Source organism: Hylobates moloch, unplaced genomic scaffold, assembly GCF_009828535.3.
Source record: "Hylobates moloch isolate HMO894 unplaced genomic scaffold, HMol_V3 SCAFFOLD_6, whole genome shotgun sequence".
In the NCBI taxonomy this organism is placed as follows: Eukaryota; Metazoa; Chordata; class Mammalia; order Primates; family Hylobatidae; genus Hylobates; species Hylobates moloch.
The window spans coordinates 60667563-60688664 of record NW_026652281.1 but is presented as its reverse complement, the minus strand read 5'-3'; positions in this window follow the sequence as shown (position 1 = coordinate 60688664).

Here is a 21102-nt window from a genome sequence, read left to right as displayed (position 1 = left end):
GTACCCATGTGCTGAAGAAATTAATCTGCTTGTTGAAGGTCACTTTTAAAACGTGGCTTTGGGCTACTTGAAGAGAAAGAAAAGTGTAAAAGGCAAGAGAAGGTTGGAGGAAGCTCTCATGTTAGTTAACCTTGGCTGCTACCCAAGTTGTGGCTTGAGTGTGCGAGGATGATCTTATGCACACTGAATGGGTGCCATCCTACCAGGAGATAAGGTACACTTGACTGTGGCACATAAACATAATCTTACTACAGATTCTTCCAAGTTATAAGATTTTTTGTGATTTTCTTTAGACTTTTTGTTTTAGAGGAAACATTAGGTTTAAGGAATTTTATCTAAAGAAATTCATAACCTGAACACCATATATTTCATATTTACCTGATAGTTACTATTTGTGTAATGCTTATAAAATGAATACCCAACGGATGTAGTTTTGCATTAGAATGGCATTTCAAGAAGAACACTACAAATGGAGATTCCAGTCTTTTCTCACATATGCTTCCTCTTCTCTAGCCTCTTATGTTTTCGAAATCCACTCTCCACCATGCTGCACTTTCCTGCACGGAGCTTGCCAGACACTTCACCACTTCCCCACCACACTCAGCCTCCTGTGAAGAGGAGTTCATCTTTGGCTTTCAGTGGCTCCCTCAAGACTTGCCTGAGTGGGTTTAGACACCTGCGCTGCCCGCTGTCTCTCTCTCAGAGAGCAGGGAACAAGAGATGTTAAATGGGACATTCCCAAATTCAGTCTCATTGGGGGATGGGGATGGGGCATAAGGATGGTGCAGGAAAGGGTATACATTCCACACATTGGATATTCTAATCCCATTTGATATGTAAACATAGCAAATATTACTCCACTATATATGAAGTCTTCTCAAATAGTACTATTGTCTGTGGATCAGTGACTGACATTTGAACCCATCAAACAAACTGCAAGTTAATTCAAGCCCTTGGAACGCATAAATGCCTTGATTGGTCAAACAGAGTTGATATTTCATGATGGCTATCAGAACTAAGTTACTAAATTGTATCTATGTTTCATGCCTAATAATAAAATGAAACCTCATACTCATGTTAGGAATGTTATGAGTATAAGGGAGACAACACCACAAAGGGCTGTGCCATTACATTAGATTGCAGAGTAAAATAAAAGCAGACAACTTTGGAAAAAGCAACTTGTCTTTTTGACTCTGTCTTTGGTGCTAAAGTGCCAAAACTGCATTTTGGGAGTGCAGCCACGAGTAACAATGAGACAGTTTTGAATATTACCTCCCTCATATTCTTTCCTTCTATTGGCATAACCTACTAAGTAGCTCCTACATTGCCTGGAGATTAGAGATTCATTGTATTTGCAACTAACTTCTCAAATTTTGAGGAAGGAAATCCTGTATTTAGTCTTGGATGACGGGGAAGATAGTGCCTATCTAGAAAAAAAGGAAATTAAAATTAATATGAGCAAAGCAATTTACCCTTTTTTTCTACATAATCCTTTAAAAATGAGTTTGGATTTCTTTTAGAGATCTTAGGTATATCTAAAAGTCTCAAAACAGATGATGTAAATATGTAAAAAGGGAGTTTCAGGTGACAGTTTGGATATGTTTGCAAGAGGAGAGCAGGCATATTCCTGTTTTGTGACACTGCCTATAAAAGCAGTCAAGAAGCTAATTGGTGAATTTGGTTCTCAGTGATATAGAACTTGAGGCAACTTGCTTCTGTTTTCATTTAGTCTATAGATAAATTGCTGTTTAATTTTGAGGCAGCATTATGGTGATTGTATTATACGATTGCACAGAATGACACTCTTGAGACTCTGAGAAAAACAACTTTTAAAATTTGTATTGTTATCCGAGGAAGCACTTTTTATAGTGGCAATGTTCAGAGACCATCCTCTATTATAATTCAAGAAGAAGACACAAATATACATACATTATAAAGGAGTTAAGTCTCATGTGGTCTGGTTTATTAAAGAATAAAGGAAACTGACTGTCCCTGAATAGAGTTTTTGAATATGGCCTTATACCAAGCCGTACCCATTAGTACTTCTGATTCATAGTAAGCACCTTTTGAGTTATGGTTCTTTCATATCAGTGTAATATTTTATTTTTTACAGTCTTATAGCAGAGTTAGTTGCATAATTATCTGCTATGACTGCAGCTTTTTTATATCGCCAACTGACTTCAGAATTTGGTAGACATTGTCTACCCTTTGCCATACTAAATCTTGTATATTCAACTCAATTTAACAGACGTTTACAGTACACACATGTAATAAATGCTAGAAAAGCAGAGTAAAACAAAAAACAGTAGAGGAACTGACTATTTGGTGTCTTATATACAGATGAGATTAGAACTGTGATTTTAATTGCATTAACTCAAATTAGCTACTGTGTATTATAGCTTTCCAAAGTTTCATTTATTTGTTTTGTAGAGCCAATTTGGGTCTGTGAGTAGGTTGCTAAGATAGCCAGGGGGAAGCCAATATTTGATTTATGAGAACAGTTGCCTTTGTAGGCTATGGTTTTTTCTTTCTTCTTCTTCTTGTTCTTTTTTTTTTTTTTTTTTTTTAAACCAGAACCTGCCGGCTTTCTTTTTATTCAGTCATAATGATGCTTGTATTTGGCTAGTTGGACTGTTTTACACCTCATACTGTCCCCAGGACCTACGGGGTCTCAGTTCTCCTTGGACTGGTTCTCAGAAGCTACAAAGTCACTTCACTGATCGTGCTGCCAGCCAGTAACTTTTCCTCTTAGAAAGATCACAGGGCTCCATTACTGACCCAGCATGCTCCAGGATGCTGATCTGCCAAGCCCTGTCCTGTCCAGGCCTGACACATTATATTCTCTTCTGCAATCATAAGTGTGACTTGGAAATTGGTGTTTTTGCATACTTGTATGTGTGAATGCAGTACCTTGTAGCCACTAGCACATGTGCATACAGCAGTTTTAGGGACTGGCTCTGCTTTTCCATTTCCCAGAAGTCACTGCCATGCAGATTTTCTGAGAAATGTTGTGTGCAGCAGGATAATGTACTGGTTTTTGTCTTTTTTGTTTCCTGTTCTTATGCCATGCTGTGATGTTGCCCTTCTTGAGGGGCAATGATGCCAGATAGTGGGATGGACAAGCTGAACGTAAGGATTAGAAGGAAGTGGTTTCCCTAGCAACAATAGCCATGCAGGGGGAGACACACTACTTATCTACTGCTCATGGCTCTTTTCCTCTGGTTTAAGTAACACAGATAGAGGGTCTGAATGCTAAGTATCTGATTCTGAATCATTTCTAGTGGATGAAATTACAGCAAACAAGCACTGTCTAAAAACGAATTTAGAAATTTGATGAAGGTGCAATATACTTTTGTATGTTGATAGGCACCTCCAAAACTATCTGTTTCCTATTGGTGTGCCATTGCTTTTGCACTTTTTATTAGATGACACTGGGAAATAGTTACTTCTCACAAAGACAAAGCAGGTAAAGGACTTGCACAAGCCTGGTTTTAAAAACTTATTTAAAAATTCCCATTATATTTTTAACGTTTAAAAATTATCCTTCTACATCAGTCACTAAAAAACAATTTGTAGATTATGTTATATGATAAGAAGGTAAGAATATCACTCTAATTTAGTAACTTCATTCTAGTTCTTTATAGTGATCTTATTTTAAAGACTTTATTCTTTTCTGAATTCTTCACTTATTTTTGTGTTATCTTGATGTTAGAGTATTAATACTTTGATGTGATTATTAGTCATTATTTGTGAAATGAGAAATGGCATGCTAAATATGGCTCTCCATAGTTGCTGATCAGCATTTCATAACATTTATGTGTATTTCATATTACACAACCAGGCATAATTTTGGCATCTGAGTACTGAATGCAGGTTAAGTAAAAAATTTCCATACTATCTGAAAGCAACCATGATAAAAGAAAAGATGACTTTCCAAACTAGTACCTCTCAAACACTGGCCCACCTTTGAATAGTCAGTCATTGTTTATTGCTTTTTTTAAATTTCCTGACTTACCCACGGTTAGTGAAGTCCTGAGCACTAAAAATAGTTGTATATTCCTGAAAAAAAATTTCTAATTTGAGCAAAACTAGGTAAAAGTATAGAGCAATGCTATCCGATAAAAATATGTGAGTCACAAACACAAGTCACATATTTAATTTTAAATTTTTGAATATCTTTTATAAAAAGAAAAAAGAAAAACAAATATGGCTAAAATATTATTTTCATTTTTATTTCAATTAATATGAAAATTATTAATGAGATGTTTTACTCTTTTTCATACCCAGTCTTTTAACATCTGACTGTATTTTATATTGAAGCATACCTCAATTTAGATTAGCCATATTTTAAGTGTTCAATAGCCATGTGTGGCTTGTGGCTAACATATTGGTCTAGAACATAAAATATCACCAAGGGCATTTGAGAGTCAGTTCCATAGGTTAAGATACAGATACTATAGAAATACTGTTTTTCTTAGACAAAAATCTATCATTTGAAATGTCTGGAAAAGTTTATAGCTTGGCAATGTTTTCTAGATTCAATATTAGGTCCTCCTGAGAAAATGCTTAAATGTTCATAAAAACCTTTCCAAAATTTGTCTTATAGACCATAATTAAGTTGATAATAATATGATTATAGAGACTAGAAAACAGTGGGTAACTTAGCTAATTCTGTTCATACCTTTTTATACATTCTTGGAAAAACTTCTTTGCAGATTTAGCATTCCAGGTTGTTGTATTAGCATAATAGAATAAAGAATATCTTACAGAAACCAGCTCTTTGCGGACTTTCTTTATAACCATTATTTTTAGAATGTAAACATATGCTGTGTGGATTCAGAGTGACTAAACTGAGAGAACCATACATTTTTCAAAAAGAGGTTTCATTCCAATCTCCTTGATTACAGAGTGATACTTGCCTTCTCTGAATGCCGTTACAGAGAAGAAATAGAGAAAGAAGAATATGAGTGTTTTATTTCTGCCAACTGGCTGAGTCAAGCAAATTTCTTTCTCTCCCAATTCCCTGTACTATTTAGAAATCACTTTCAGAAAGATTGACTAGCAAGAATCACAATTAAATTTTCAATAATTTCTATGGATGAAGATATCATAATTACAAACATATCTAGGATAAATAAGGAACTATTATGTGTGCTCACAAACTCATTTATAAGCTTTCTATTTTCAAAAAAATTGAGATAAGTGTTTCATTTGAAAATTCTGTCCCTTATCATTTATTAATCCTATCATTGGCCCAACTAGAAGCTTCTGAGAATCTATTCTCATTAGATAAACTTGAACAAGTTCAAATTGCCAATGATTAACAATAAGTAATTTGTGAATTAATGTGAAAAATATCTGTTATTAAATGGATCAGACTAATGAAAGAACTAAATTTCTGTATGTGTAGAGATTCAAGTGGCTTGTAAGAGATAGAAGCAAACAGTAACAAATAATTTATAGTTTATTTAACTTATTGAGCCAATAAATATTTTTAGAACTCACACTTCATGCAAATTACTCTTCTTAGATGCAGTAGGAATTCAAAGATTAATTGGATATAAATTCTGCACTTAAGATTTCATAATTTAGTGGGGGTGAAGGAGATCATAAATAGCTATAAGGGAAGCTCCAGAATTTTGAGAGACCTGAGGCAAGGGAGATTTGTTTCCCAGGATTGGGGGTGATGGAATCAGGAAAGGAGACAAAGCAGCTTCCCCGAGAAAACAGATTTGAGCTGTTTCTTAATGAATGGGAAGTATTTAGCTAAAAAAAAAAAAAAAAAAAAAAAAAAAACAGGGGAAGACATTTAGGTAGAAAAAGTACTAACAAAAACAAGGCTCTTGAGGGATTATAGAAATTTTCCTTTTTCTTTCCTTTTTTTTTTTTTTTCGAGACAGGGTTTCACTCTGTCATGCCAGGCTGGAGTGCAGTGGTGAAATCACAGCTCATTGCAGTGTCAACCTCCTGGGCTCAAGCAATCCTCCCACCTCAGCCTGGGAATACCGACGTGCACACCACGCCTGGCTAATTACTGTATTTTTTGTAGAAGTGGAGTTTCACCACGTTGCCCAGGCTGGTCTCGAACTCCTGAGCTCAAGCAATCTGCCCACTTCGACCTCCAGAAGTGCTGGGATTACAGTCATGAGCCACGGCACATGGCCTTACAGGAAAGAATTGAATGGGAAGTGGTGATATATGGCTTTGCATTTTGTTTGCTGATTATATTCTGAATAGAAAGAAGTTTTACAACATAGTTTAAGGTGATTCTGTGTAGTTTCTCAGCAACAGTTCAGGGTATATTTAACTAAGGAGTCTCTTTTGATCATAGCTCCCAGTAAAATCATTCTATTTGCAAATTACAAGCATGTACTTGTTTCTCAAGTTTTATGCTATGACAGGGAGTCAGATTCATTAATTCATTTATTATTTTTGTCAATATTGACATTAGTGTCATTGTTTTAGCCAGAAAAACAAAATTTATTTAAATCAAATGGAAAAGAGAAGTTAAAATAATATGATCATAATTTGTTATTAATTAAACACGTAAATTTTGGCTCTATATTTTATATCTAATGTTTTACTACATTTTATCTATTTCAGATGTACAGATACTTTTATTTGCGATTTCTTATACTACTTATAAGTTTAGCTTAAACTTCCTCCACCCCTTCCCCCCAATTTGATAAGTATTCAATTAGTTTTATTCTCATTAGTCCATGGCTTGACTATATGTAATTCATAACATTTAACCTTTTGGCACTTTTATTGCATCAAGCCTGGACAGCAGCCAGGTAGGTGTTGATTTCTTTTTAATTTGTCTTCCTTGGTGATATCATTAGTCCTAATATTTGGGATTCTTTTTTGGTTTTGCTTTCCCAATAAAGTCATTTTCCCTGCAATAGGCTGATAGGCAATAGGCTAAGACACTTCTTGCCACTGTGAATAGCACAGACACTGTTTTCAGATTGGTGAAATACACCTTGGTAACAGATACCTTTTGTACCCCATTTTGCTTCCCCTCAGCCTGCCTCTGACTTGAGCTACAAGCTGTGGTGGAGAGTTTTTATGCATAGTACCACAGCCCCACTTCAAGTGCCTATCAGGTCTTTCTGCTTATATATCTATATCTATTTTATAGATATACTTGTATCTATCTATATCTATATCTATATCTATATCTATATCTATATCTATATCTATCTATATCTATATATTTTTTGCAAGCCAAGGACCATTCAGCCAGAAGCAAGGTAATATGGAATCATGGGGGCAGTTAATGCTTCTGGGAGACATTCTTAACTAGTGGAGGAAAGAAGTTGATGGATGCTTACAAGGCTTCCCAGCTCTGTGGAGCCCCAGTTATTTGCAACACAAAGTAGCTCCATTGGCTTTCTCTTTTATTGGCTTTCTCGTTTTCCCTGTTTCACTCTTCACTCCCTCACTCCTGCTTCTGGGAGTCACCTCTCAAATAAACCACCTGAACCCAAGTCCTTATCCCTGGCTCTGCTTTGTGAAGGAAACGCATTTCACCATTCTTAAAAGGGATTATGTACTTTTTTAAGAAATCAAGGTTGAGTACCGGAGTGACTAAAGAGTTTATATCAGGCCCCTCAATAGAACGTTGAGATGAGAATGTCTGAACCTTGTGTATGTGAATGAATTATAATCAAAATGTTAATTTATAAGTCAAGTTTTAAAAACCTAGTGTTGTATTTCCTAATGGAAATAACATCATAAATGATGTAAATGATGTCATTAGTAGTTAGCTTCCTAGTTAACAAAAATGAATTAAGTTTGTGAATAACTAAAAAAATTAAGTAAAACGTATAATTTATCCTGTTTTATAGAATCACATTGTATTAATTTGTTAGGGCTTCCGTAACAAAATATCACAGATTAGGTGGCTTAAAGATAAATTTATTTTCTCACAGTTCTGGAGGCCAGAAGTCTGAGATCAAAGTGTCAACAGGGTTAATTTTTTCTGAGGCCCTTCTTGGCTTGTAGATGGCAGTCTCTTCCCTCTGTCTTCCCATGGTCTTTCCTCTGTGTATGTCTGTGTTTTAATTTCCTCTCCTTACAAGGGCATCAGTCATCTTGGATTAGGTCCCACCCTAGTAAGCTCATTTTGACTTAATTATCTCTTTAACAACACTTTCTCCAAATACATTCATAGAACTTCAATATATAAATTTGGGGAGGACACACAGTTCAGCCCATAACACACATGTAACTTTAAATGTTTAGTTACAAAGTGTTTGATACACATAAACAAATATTAATGATGAAAACACCATCCAGTGTGGAAATAGAGCCTTATAAATGCCTTTGCAACCAGTTGTATTCTCCTTTCCTCTTCCATCCTCTTCCTTCGCTTCAAGAAAGTAAACACTATTCTGATTTTCGTTTATCAATTACTTTTTAATGGATTAATGACATGAATATATACTTAAGCAATGCATTACTTTTTTGAGCTTTATAAAATAGCAGTTTTTTGTATAGTTTTATGCACTTGCTTTTTCTCTCAACATTATGTGTTTAAGAGTCATTCATACTGAAGCAGCTAGGAATAATTCATTCATTTCACTATTGTATAATATTCCACTAGGTGAGTATACATATACATGACTGTTCATTTACTGTTGATAGAATTTAGCTTGTTTCCAGGTTTTTTTGTTGTTGTCATTAACTATGCTGCTCTTCTTGCACATATCTCTTTCACATATGTATGAGAGATGCTCTATACCCAGGTCTGGAATTGCTGGATTGTAGGGAATGTGATTATTTACAGATTCACTATACACAGATTGCTTTCCAAAGTGGTAATGCCAGTTTATGCTGCCATCAATAGTGTCTCAGACTCCTGAATAATTTGTATTGTGGCCAATACTTGGTATTGTAAATTACAATACAGGCTTGTAAATTTATGCCAATGTAGTAGGTGCCAAATGATATCAAATTGTGTTTCTAATTTACATTTTCCTGACAACTAATAATTGCTAATAAGCCTCTTTTCTTATGTTTATGAGCCATTCATAATTCTCATCCACAAAATGCTTTCCTTTCTTTTAATTTTTTAGCCTACTTTTCTGAGTCTTTTGTCTTCTTTTTTGTGTGAGAGCTTTTTCTGTACTGAGATAAAATTTAATTTTTGCCTGTATTTCTTGCAGATATCTTCTCACAGTTTGTAGTACCATTTTACTTTCTTTGTCTTTTAATGAATAGAAATTATTAATTTTAATATAGTTGAACTTAGCAGTGTTTTCTTTTATGATTATTTTTCATAGATTGTTTAAAAAATCTTTCCCTACCCTAAGGGCATATATATATATTTTCTCTAAAAACTTTATGGTTTATCCTTTACATTTACATTTTTAGTCCTTCAGTAATGGACTTTTAGGTATGGTATAAGGTAGGGACTTAGCTCCATTTTTCTTCCACATTGATTATCAATTGTCCTATCAGTTAGAATAAAATCACCACTATGCTTTTGTGTGTCTTGCTAAATATTCCATTTGGAACTGAAATTTTATTAAATTGTATTTTCTTTTTAATTGATATATAATAATTTATATATTTATTGCATATATGTGAGTGTTTGTTACATGCAGAGAAGGTGTAGTGATCAAGTCAGGGTATTTAGTATATTCACCACCTTGAGTTTTTTATCATTTTTTTTACCTTTTTAAATTTCTATAGGTTTTTGGAGAATATGTGTTATTTGGTTACATGAGTAAGTTCTTTAGTGGTGATTTATGAGATTTTGGTGCACCCATCACCCAGGCAGTATACACTGAACCCAATTTGTAGTCTTTTATCCCTAACCTTCTTTCCACACCTTCCCCCTTAGTTCCTTAAGTCTATTGTGTTATTTCTTTATCTACTTGTTGATTGATGGTCATTTGGGTTGGTTCCACATTTTCGCAACTGTGAATTATGCTGCTATAAACATGTGTGTTCAAGTATCTTTTTCATATAATGACTTCTTTTCCTCTGGGTAGATACCCAGTAGTGGGATTGCTGGATCAAATGTTAGTTCTACTTTTAGTTCTTTAAGGAATCTCCACACTATTTTCCATAGTGGTTGTACTAGTTTACATTCCCACCAGCAGTATAGAAGTGTTCCCTGTTCACTGCATCCACGCCAACATCTATTTTTTTTTTTTTTTGTAATGGCCATTGTTGTAGGAGTGAGGTGCTATCACATTGTGGTTTTGATGTGCATTTCCCTGATCATTAGTGATATTGAGCATTTTTTCATATGTTTGTTGGCCATTTGTATATCTTCTTTTGAGAATTGTCTATTCATGTTCTTAGCCCACTTTTTGATGGGTTTGCTTGTTTGTTTTCTTGGTAATTTGTTTGAGTTCATTGTAGATTCTGAGTATCAGTCCTTTAACAGATGTAGAGATTGTGAAGATTTTCTCCCACTCTGTTGGCTGTCTGTTTACTCTGATGACTGTTCCTTTTGCCATGCAAAAGATATTTAATTTAATTAAGTCCCAGCAATTTGTCTTCATTTTTATTGCATTTGCTTTTGGTTCTTGGTCATGAAATCCTTGCGTATGCCAATGTCTAGAAGGGGTTTTCTAATGTTATCTTCTAAAATTTTTATAGTTTCAGGTCTTAGATTTAAGTCCTTAATCCATTTTGAGTTGATTTTTATAGAAAGTGAGAGATAAGAATCCAGTTTCATTCTCCTACATGGGGCTTGCCAGTTATCCAGGCACCATTTGTTGAATAGGTTGTCCTTTCCCCACTTTATGTTTTGACACTATTCCACAAACTAGAGAAAGAGGGAATCTTCCCTAAATCATTCTATGAAGCCAGTATCACCCTAATACCCAAACCAGGAAAGAACATAATCAAAAAAGAAAACTACAGACCAATATCTCTGATGAATATAGATGTAAAAATCCTTAACAAAATACTAGCTAACCAAATCCAACAACATTTCTAAAAGATAATCCACCATGATCAAGTGGGTTTCATACTAGGGATTCAGGGATGGTTTAACATACACACGTCAATAAATGTGATGCACCACATAAACAGAATTAGAAACCAAAATTGCATGATCATCTCAGTAGATGCAGAAAAAAATCCAGCATCCCTTTATGATTAAAACTCTCAGTGAAATCAGCATACAAGGGACATACCTCAATGTAATAAAAGTCATCTATGACAAACCCACAACCAACATAATACTGAATGGGGAAAAGTTGAAAGCATTCCCTGAGGACTGGAACAAGACATGGGTGCCCACTCTCACTGTTTATCTTCAACATAGTACTGGAAATCCTAGCCAGAGCAATCAGACAAGAGAAAGAAATAGAGGGCATACCAATTGATAAAGAGAAAGTCAAACTGTCTCTGTTTGCTGATGATGTGATTGTATACCTATAAAACCCTAAAGATTCCTCCAAAAAGCTCCTAGAACTGATAAAAGAATTCAGTAAAGTTTCTGGATACAAAATTAATGTATACAAATCAGTAGGTCTTCTATACACCAACAGTGACCAAGCTAAGAATCAAATCAATATCTCAACCCCTTTTACAATAGCTGCAAAAAAAAAAAATACTTAGGAATATACCTAACCAAGGAGGTGAAAGTCCTTTACAAGGAAAATTACAAAACACTGCTGAAAGAAATCAGAGATGAGACAAACAAATGGAAACACATCCCATGCTCATGGATGGGTAGAATCAATATTGTGAAAATGACCATACTGCCAAAAGTAATCTACAAATTCAATGCAATTCCATCAAAATACCACCACATTCTTCACAGAACTAGAAAAAAAAAACCCTAAAATTTGTATCACCCAAAAACAAGCCTGCATGGCCAAAGCAAGACTGAGCAGAAAGAACAAATCTGGAGGCATGACATTACCTGATTTCAAACTATACTATAGGGCCATAGTCACCAAAACAGCATGGTACCGGCATAAAAACAGGCACATGGACCAATGGAACAGAACAGAGAACCCAGAAATAAACCCAAGTACTTACAACCAACCGATCTTTGACAAGGAGTTTTTGTCATTTTTATGTGTTGGTATCATTTCAAGTCCTCTCTTCTAGTTACTAAAATATATATAATATGGATGCTAAGTATAGTCAACCTAGCCTGCTTTCAAACATAAGAACTTATTTTTTCTATCTAACTGTATGTTTGTACCCATCATCAATCTCTTTATCACCCCCACACTCGCCCACTTCACAGTCTCTGGTATCTATTGCTTTATTCTCTGTGCCCATTAGATCAAGGTTTTTAGGTCCCACATATGAGTGAGAACATGTGGTATTTGTCTTTCTGTGCCTGGCATATTTCACTAAATATAATGACCTCCATTTCCACTCATTCTGCTGCTCATGACAGGATTTCAGTCTTTTTTATGGCCAAATAGTATTCCACTGTGTGTATATATCACATTTTTTTTTACCATATCTTTGCTATCATGAATGGTGCTATGATAAACATGCAAATGAAGCTATCCCTTTGATTACTGATTTCTTTTCATTTGGATAGATACCCAGTAGTGAGGCTGCTACCCAGTAGTGGGATTGTATGGTAGTACTATTTTTAATTTTTGAGAAATCTCTATACAATTTTTTTTATAGTGGTTGTACTAATTTACATTCCTACCAACAGTGGATAAGAGCTCCTTTTCCTCTGCATCCTTGCCAGATCTGTTATTTTTTTCTGTTTAATAATAACCATTCAAACTGGGGTGAGATAATATCTCATTGTGGTTTTTGATTTGCATTTCCCTGATGATTAATGATGCTGAGAATTTTTTCATACACCTATTGGCCATTTGTATATCTTCTCTTGAAAAATGTCTATTCATGTCCTTTGCCCATGTTTACATGGAATTATTTGCTCATTTTTTACTTTTGAGTTGTCTGAGTTCCTTTTATATCCTGAATATTAGTCCCCTGTCAGATGAGTAATTTGCAAAAATTTTCTTCCATTTAAAAGGTTGTTTCTTCACTCTGTTGATTTTTTTCTTTTGCTGTGCAGAAGCTTTTGAGTTTAATATAGTCCCGTATGTTTATTTTTGTTTTTATTGCCCATGTTTTTGAGGCCTTAGCTGTAAAATCTTTGCTTAGGCCAATGTCCTGAACAATTTTCTGTATGTTTTCTCCTGGTATTTTATAGTTTGGAGTCTTATGTGTAAGAAGTTTTTAATTCATCTTGAGTTAATTTTTGTATACAATGAGAGATAGGGATCCAGTTTCATTCTTCTGCACATGGTTATCCACTACTACCAGCACCATTTATTGAATAGGGTATCCTTTTCCCAGTGTATGCTCTTGGCAACTTTGGCAACGATCAGTTGACTGTAAATATGTGGATTTATTTCTGGGTTCTGTATTCTGTTCCATTGGTCTATGTGTCTGTTTTTATACCAATATTGTGCTGTTTTTGTTACCATAGCCTTGTAATATATTTTGAAGTCAGATAGTGTCATGCCTTTAGCCTTGTTCTTTTTGCTCACAGTTATTTTGACTATTCAACCTCTTTTTTGGTTCCATACACATTTTAAGATTGTTTGTTCTATTTCAGTAAAAAATGACATTGGTATTTTGATAGGAATTGCATTTAATCTGTAGATTTCTTTGGGCAGCATTGCCATTTTAAGGATATAAAATCTTCCAATCCATGAGCCTGAGAAGTCTTTTCATTTTTGTGTCTTCTTAAATTTCTATCACCAGTGTTTTCGTTTTCCTTGTATAGATCCTTTGTCTCCTTAAATTTATTCCTAGTTATTTTATTTTTTGGTAGCTATTCTAAATGGGATTACCTTCTTGATTTATTTTTTGGCAATTTCATTTTTGGTTTATAGATATACTAATGGTTTTTGGATGTTGATTTTGTACACTGCAAATTTATTGAATTTGTTGATCAGCTCTAAGAGTTTTTTGGTGGAGTTTTAAAATTTTTCTAAATATAAGATTATGTCATCTGCAAAGAGGAACAATTTGACTTCCTTTTTTTTTTTTTTTTCCCAATTTGTGTGCCTTTTCTTTTTTCTTGCCTGATTGCTCTGGTTAGGATTTCTAGTATTATGTTAAATAGAAAAAGTGAAAGTAGGCATTCTATTCTTGTTCTAGTTCTTTCCCCATTCAGTATGATGTTAGCTGTGGGTTTGTCATATATGGCCTTTATTATTTTGAGCAACGGTCCTTCTATGCCTAGTATGTTGAGTGTTTTTCTCATGAAGGTATGTTGAATTTTGTCAAATGCTTGTTTCTATTGATATGATTATATAAATTTTGCCCTTCATTCTGTTGATGTGACATATCACATTTATTGATTTGGGTATGTTGAATCATCCTTGCACCCCTAGGATAAATCCCACTTGATCATGGTGTGTTATCTTTTTGATATGTTGTTGGATTCTGTTTGCTGTTATTTTTTTTTTAAACTATGATTCTTAGGAAATTTGGCCTGTAGTTTTATTTTTTGTTGTTATGTTTTCATCTGTATTTGGTATTAAGGGCAATGCTGATTTTGTTGAATGAGTTAGAGAAATTCTCTCCTCTTCACAGTTTTGGAATAGTTTCAGGAAAATTGGTATGAGTTCTTGAGACACTTGGCAAAATGTAGTGGTAAATCCATTCGGTACTGGTGTTCCCTTTGTTGGGAGACTTTTTATTACTGATTCAATCTAGCTACTCATTATTGGTCTGTTCGGGTTTTCTACTTTTTCCTTGATTCAATCTTGGTAGGTTGTAAATTTCCAGAAATTTATCCATTTTCTCTAGGTTTTCCAGTTAGTTAGTTCATAGTTGTTCATAATAGTCTCTGATAATCTTTAATATTTCTGTGGTATCAGTTGCAATATCTCATTTTTATTTCTGATTTTATTTGGGTTTTCTTTTTATTTTGGCTGGTCTAGTTAGTGATTTATCGATTTTCTTTATCTTTTTGAAGAAACAACCTTTCATTTCATTAATTGTTTGAATTTTTTTTTTTTTAGTCTCTATTTCATTTAGGTCTGTTCTGATCTTTATTTTTTTCTCTGCTAATTTGGGGTTTGGTTTGTTCTTGCTTTTCGAGTTCCTTGTGATGCATCATTAGATTCTTATGTGAAATATTTCTCTTTTTTTGGATTGAGATTTTTTTTTTTTTAATACTTTAAGCTCTGGGGTGCATGTGCAGAACGTCCAGTTTGTTACATAAACACGTGCCATGGTGGTTTGCTGCACCCATCAACCCATCATCTACATTAGGTATTTCTCCTCATGCTCTCCCTTCCCTGGGATCCCACCCCCCGACAGGCTCTAGTGTGTGATTTTCCCCTCCCTGTGTCCATGTGCTCTCATTGTTCTATTCCCACTTATGAGTGAGAACATGCAGTGTTTGGTTTTCTGTTTTTGTGTTAGTTTGCTGAGAATGATGGTTTCCAGCTTCATCCATGCCACTGCAAAGGACATGAATTCATCATTTTTTATGGCTGCATGGTATTCCATGGTGTATATGTGCCACATTTTCTTTATCCAGCCTATCATTGATGGGTATTTGGGTTGGTTCCAAGTCCTTGGTATTGTGAATAGTGCCGCAATAAACATACGTGTGCATGTGTCATTATAGTAGCATAATTTATAATCCTTGAGGTATATACCTAGTAATGGGATTGCAGGTCAAATGGTATTTCTGGTTTTAGATACTTGAGGAATCACCACACTGTCTTCCACAATGATTGAACTAATTTACACTCCTACCAACAGTGTAAAAGTGTTCCTATTTCTCCACATCCTCTCCAGCATCTGTTGTTTCCAGACTTTTTAATGATTGCCATTCTAACTGGTGTGAGATGGCATCTCATTGTGGTTTTGATTTGCATTTCTCTAATGATCAGTGATGATGAGATTTTTTCATGTTTGTTGGCCACATAAATGTCTTCTTTTGAGAAGTGTCTGTTCATATCGTTTGCCCACATTTTGATGATGTTGTTTGTTTTTTTCTTGTAAATTTGTTTAAGTTCTTTGGAGATTCTGTATATTTTAGCTCTTTGTCAGACGGATACAATGCAAAAGTTGTCTCCCATTCTGTAGGTTGCCTGTTCACTCTGATGATAGTTTCTTTCACTTTGCAGAAGCTCTTTAGTTTAATTAAATCCCATTTGTCAATTTTGGCTTTTGTTACCATTGCTTTTGATGTTTTAGTCATGAAGTCTTTACCCATGCCCATGTCCTGAATGGTATTGCCTAGGTTTTCTTCTAGGGTTTTTATGGTTTTAGGTCTTATGTTTAAGTATTTAATCCATCTTGAGTTAATTTTTGTATAAGGTGTAAGGAAGAGGTCCATTTTCAGTTTTCTGCATATGGCTAGCCAGTTTTCCCAACACCATTTATTAAATAGGGAATCTTTCCCCATTGTTTGTTTTTGTTAGGCTTGTCAAAGATGGTTGTAGATGTGTAGCATTATTTCGGAGGCCTCTGTTCTGTTCCATTGGTCTATGTATTTGTTTTGGTACCGGTACCATGCTGTTTTGGCTACTGTAGACTTGTAGTATAGTTTGAAATCAGATAGCATGATACATCCAGCTTTGTCCTTTTTGCTTAGGATTTTCTTGCCTTTGTGGGCTCTTTTTTGGTTCCATATGAAATTTAAAGTATTTTTTTCCAATTCTGTGAAGAAAGTCAATGGTAGCTTGATGGGGATAGCATTGAATCTATAAATTACTTTGAAGAGTGTGGTCATTTTCATGATATTTATTCTTCCTATCCATGAACATGAAATGTTTTTCCATTTGTTTGTGTCCTCTCTTATTTCCTTGAGCAGTGGTTTGTAGTTCTCTGTGAAGAGGTCCTTCACATCCCTTGTAAGTTGGATCCCTAGGTATTTTATTCTCTTTGTAGGAATTGTGAATGGGAGTTCACTCATGATTTGGCTCTCTGTTTGTCTGTTATTGGTCTATAGGAATGCTTGTGATTTTTGCACATTGATTTTGTATCCTGAGACTATGCTGAAGTTGCTTATCTGCTTAAGGAAATTTTGGGCTGAGAGGATGGGGTTTTCTAAATATACAAACATGTCATCTGCAAACAGAGACGATTTGACTTCCTCTTTTTCTATTTGAATACCCTTTTATTTCTTTCTCTTTCTTGATTGCCCTGGCCAGAATTTACAATACTATGTTGAATAGGAGTGGTGAGAGAGGATATCCTTGTCTTGTGCCGGTTTTCAAAGGGAATGCTTCTGTGCTAGCGTCAGGGTTCGTGTGGGTAGTGGAGCCCTCCTGTGGTTTGGATTGTAGCAGTCTGTGGTGGGGATGTGAATCTCTGAAGTTCTCTTATTTACCCTTTCCTCACAATATCAAGTTCACTGTGGCTCCCAGCCAATTTCAGCCAAGCTGGCCACTCATTTCCTTCTTCTTCTCTGCTTCAGGCACTTCCCATGATTTCTCTGTTGGACTCCAGTGTTAGTCCTAGATGTTCTATTTGAAGTTTGATTATGTGTTCATAATTTTGGTTTTTCTTCCTGGAGAGGGCAGGTATCTTATGTTGTTAGTCGGTTATCTTGAACAGGAATCAGAACTAAAACATTAGAAATAGAGAGAAGTTTGTGAACAGCCTCATGAATGACATATAACCCCCTCAGGAAGGTTTCTGTTATTTTCTTTTGAGTAAAACAGTATATTGGCATTCTCATCAAAGAACAGGGAGAGGGAAGAGCGGTTTCCACTGCAGAGATGAAAACCTGTCAATGTTATATCAATAGCTAGATGGTAGAAGAAAAAAATAATAAAAGGGTATTTAGTTATGGTGAACACAATGAGATTTATCCTAAACTGGAATAATTGATAATGTACAGAACATTCACAAGCTGAATATGGAACTAGAAAGCATTTGACCTTTATTATCTATATATTTTTTTATTTGAATCACTTTATTTTCTATTTATATTTATATTCTTTTAAATTTTTATTTATTTTTTAATTATTTAAATTATACTTTAAGTTCTGGGATACATGTGCAGAACGTGCAGGTTTGTTATATAGGTGTACACGTGCCATGGTGGTTTGCTGCACCCATCAACCCGTCATCTATATTAGGTGTTTCTCCTAATGCTATTCCTCCCCTACCCACCCCCTCCCCCAGACAGGCCCCAGTGATGTTCCCCTCCCTGTGTCCACGTGTTTTCATTGTTCAACTCCCACTTATGAGTGAGAACATGCAGTGTTTGGTTTTCTGTTCCTGTGTTAGTTTGCTGAGAATAATGGTTTCCAGCTTCATCCGTGTCCCTGCAAAGGACATGAAGTCATCCTTATCTATATGTTTTTAAGAAGACCTTTAGCTATTGTCTACTTCAATTCCTTTATCTTATCATACATACATGTAAGACACAGAGAAATGAAGGAACTCTCCCAAAGACACATTGTGATTTGGGGCAAAACTATGGTTACAGTTCAAACTGGACTTTTGAAGGTTGTAGACCTATAAGCAAAAAAAATGACAAGAACACACATGTTTTTTATTTTGTTTTTGTATTTATCTATTAGCACAGTTTGAAGATTTTGGACTATTCTTTATTTGCTAAATGTATTAAAATGTGAACTGCTAGCATGCAAAGCAAAATAATGCATTTTGAAAATTTTATTCTTTATGCCTATGTCAAGAAGGAGGGTTAATCCTAAGGATAATTCCTTCTATCATATTCCTATCATGAGTGAGTTTCCTCTTTTAAGCCATATCAGTTTGCTTCAAGGTGGAAAACATAAGCAATAAAATATTTCTCTCTTGGTAAACAAGTTGAACTTTCTCACCTCCCGTTAGCATGAATAGTTTTGTTTGGCTACTGACAAATAATAGTTTGAGGATAGCATAAAAGAGTAACCAAAAATGCACATTTTTACCTTCACCAGACTTCTTTTATAGTTGATAAAATGTTACAAAACTCACAAGCTGTGATTCATGTATTTATGACTTGAGGTTCTATAACTTTATTTTCTCTTATGGAAAAAAAGACAATCACTATAATAATTTGTCTTAGAGATATACTTTTCACTTTTTTCATAAAGATCTTCCATCTAGTATGTAGGCTACAGCACTTGGCAGGCAGGAAATTGTTTATCAGACTATCTTATAAAAGCAACTTTTCAAGCTGGATTCTGGGCTCACACGTGTAATCCCAGCACTTTGGGAGGCCGAGATGGGCAGATCACCTGAGATTAGGAGTTCAAGACCAGCTGGGCAACATGGCAAAACCCCGTTTCTACTAAAAATACAAAAATTAGCCAGGTGTGGTGGCCGGCACCTGTAATCGCAGCTACTTGGGAGGCTGAGGCAGGAGAATCACTTGAACCCGGAAGGCAGAGGTTTCAATGAGCTGATATCGTGCCAGTGCACTCCAGATTAGGTAACAGAGAGAGACTCCATCTCAAACAAACAAACAAAAACAAAACAAACAAAAAAAGCAACTATTCCATTATAGATATCTATTAACAATTTGAAATTCTGAAGGAAATTTTTTTCTTTCTTCTTTATAGCAAAATTATTCTACAATGGTTAATGAGCATAAACTTCTGAGGTTTATGCTGTTGTGTTCAAATTGTTTCCCAAATTTTTGGATCTCCAAAACTTGACTATTTTAATATTGTTCCTATGTTGGGAGATGAACTAAAGTCTCAAAGTGAGAGAAAATATTTTCATGGGAAAGTTAAGAACAAGATGGAGGAAAAGGGACCTCCATCAGTGATTGACGAATTAGGCTTTCCTGAAGAAAGTAGAGAATAAGGAGCCGAATGCAGAAATAGGGAACAAAAAGCAGATTGGTTATTTCGAAATTGCTTTCGTTATTGGATTAAAACAGAGATTCCCTTAGTTAGGTAAACCAGGCCCTTTCTGATTGGTTGCTGTGAATCTCCTGGTTTCTTTATGTGGCACCTAACAGGAGCGACTCCATTGTGGTTTTGTCTGGTCTTTTGGGGCCTAGTGCACAGCCTCAGCCCTAAACAATGGCTTCTCTTCCACGTTGTTTAACAATTCTCTTAACTCTTTCAAATTAACCTTTCTGTATGGCATGAGACAAAGGTAATGGTTCATTTGTTCTCCATGTGGCTATCTAGTTGTTGTAACACTATTTATTGAAAAGTGTATCTTTTCTTTATTGAATTACTATCATATCTTGTTAAAAATTGAGGATATGTGTGTGGGTCAGTTTCTGGATTCTGCATTCTGTTCCATTGATCTCTCTGCCATATACCACACTGTCTTGATTACTGTAACATTATAATAAATCTTTAAATAAGGGAGTATAAGTCCTTCAACATTGTTCTTTTTAAAAATTCTTTTGGCTATTTTTGGTTCTTACCATTTTCACATAAATGTTATAGTTTGTCAAGATTTAGCAAAAGGCCTGTGGCAGTTTTGATTGGAATTGCATTAAACTTATAGATAAATGATGACTAACGGGAATGTAATGCATATCAAAATATGTAAGCACATGTAATTTAAATATTTCTGGTAGACACATTAAAAAGAAAAAAGCTATGAAATTAATGTTAATAATTATTTTATTTAGTCCAATATATGAAAACATCAACCTGTAATCAATATAAAAACATTGATATGATATTTTACATTTTTTTTGTACTAAGTCATTGAAATGTGGTGTGTTTTTACACTTACAGCACATCTTAATTCAGACTAGCCACATATCAGGTGTTTAGTAGCCTCATGTGGCTTATGGATAACATACTGGACAAAGTAACTATAGATCAATTTGGAGATACTTGTCAAATTAATAGTATTTAGTACTCTTATTAACAAAAAAATGAATTTAAAAATGTATTATTAAGTGTCTTATTTATCTAAACAGGTTTTAGTGTACAGTTCTTGCACGTACTTTGTTAAATTTATTCCTAAGTACTTCAGGTTTTTGCATGCTGTTATTAATGGTATTGTTTTTCATGTTTTAGTTTTTAATTGTTCATTGCAACTTATATAAATAACTGAATTTTGTGTATTGGCCTAGTATATTCTGCAACTTATTAAAAGTGTTTACTATATTGATTCTTCCAACCCATGAGCATGGAATGTTCTTCCATTTGTTTGTATCCTCTTTTATTTCATTGAGCAGTGGTT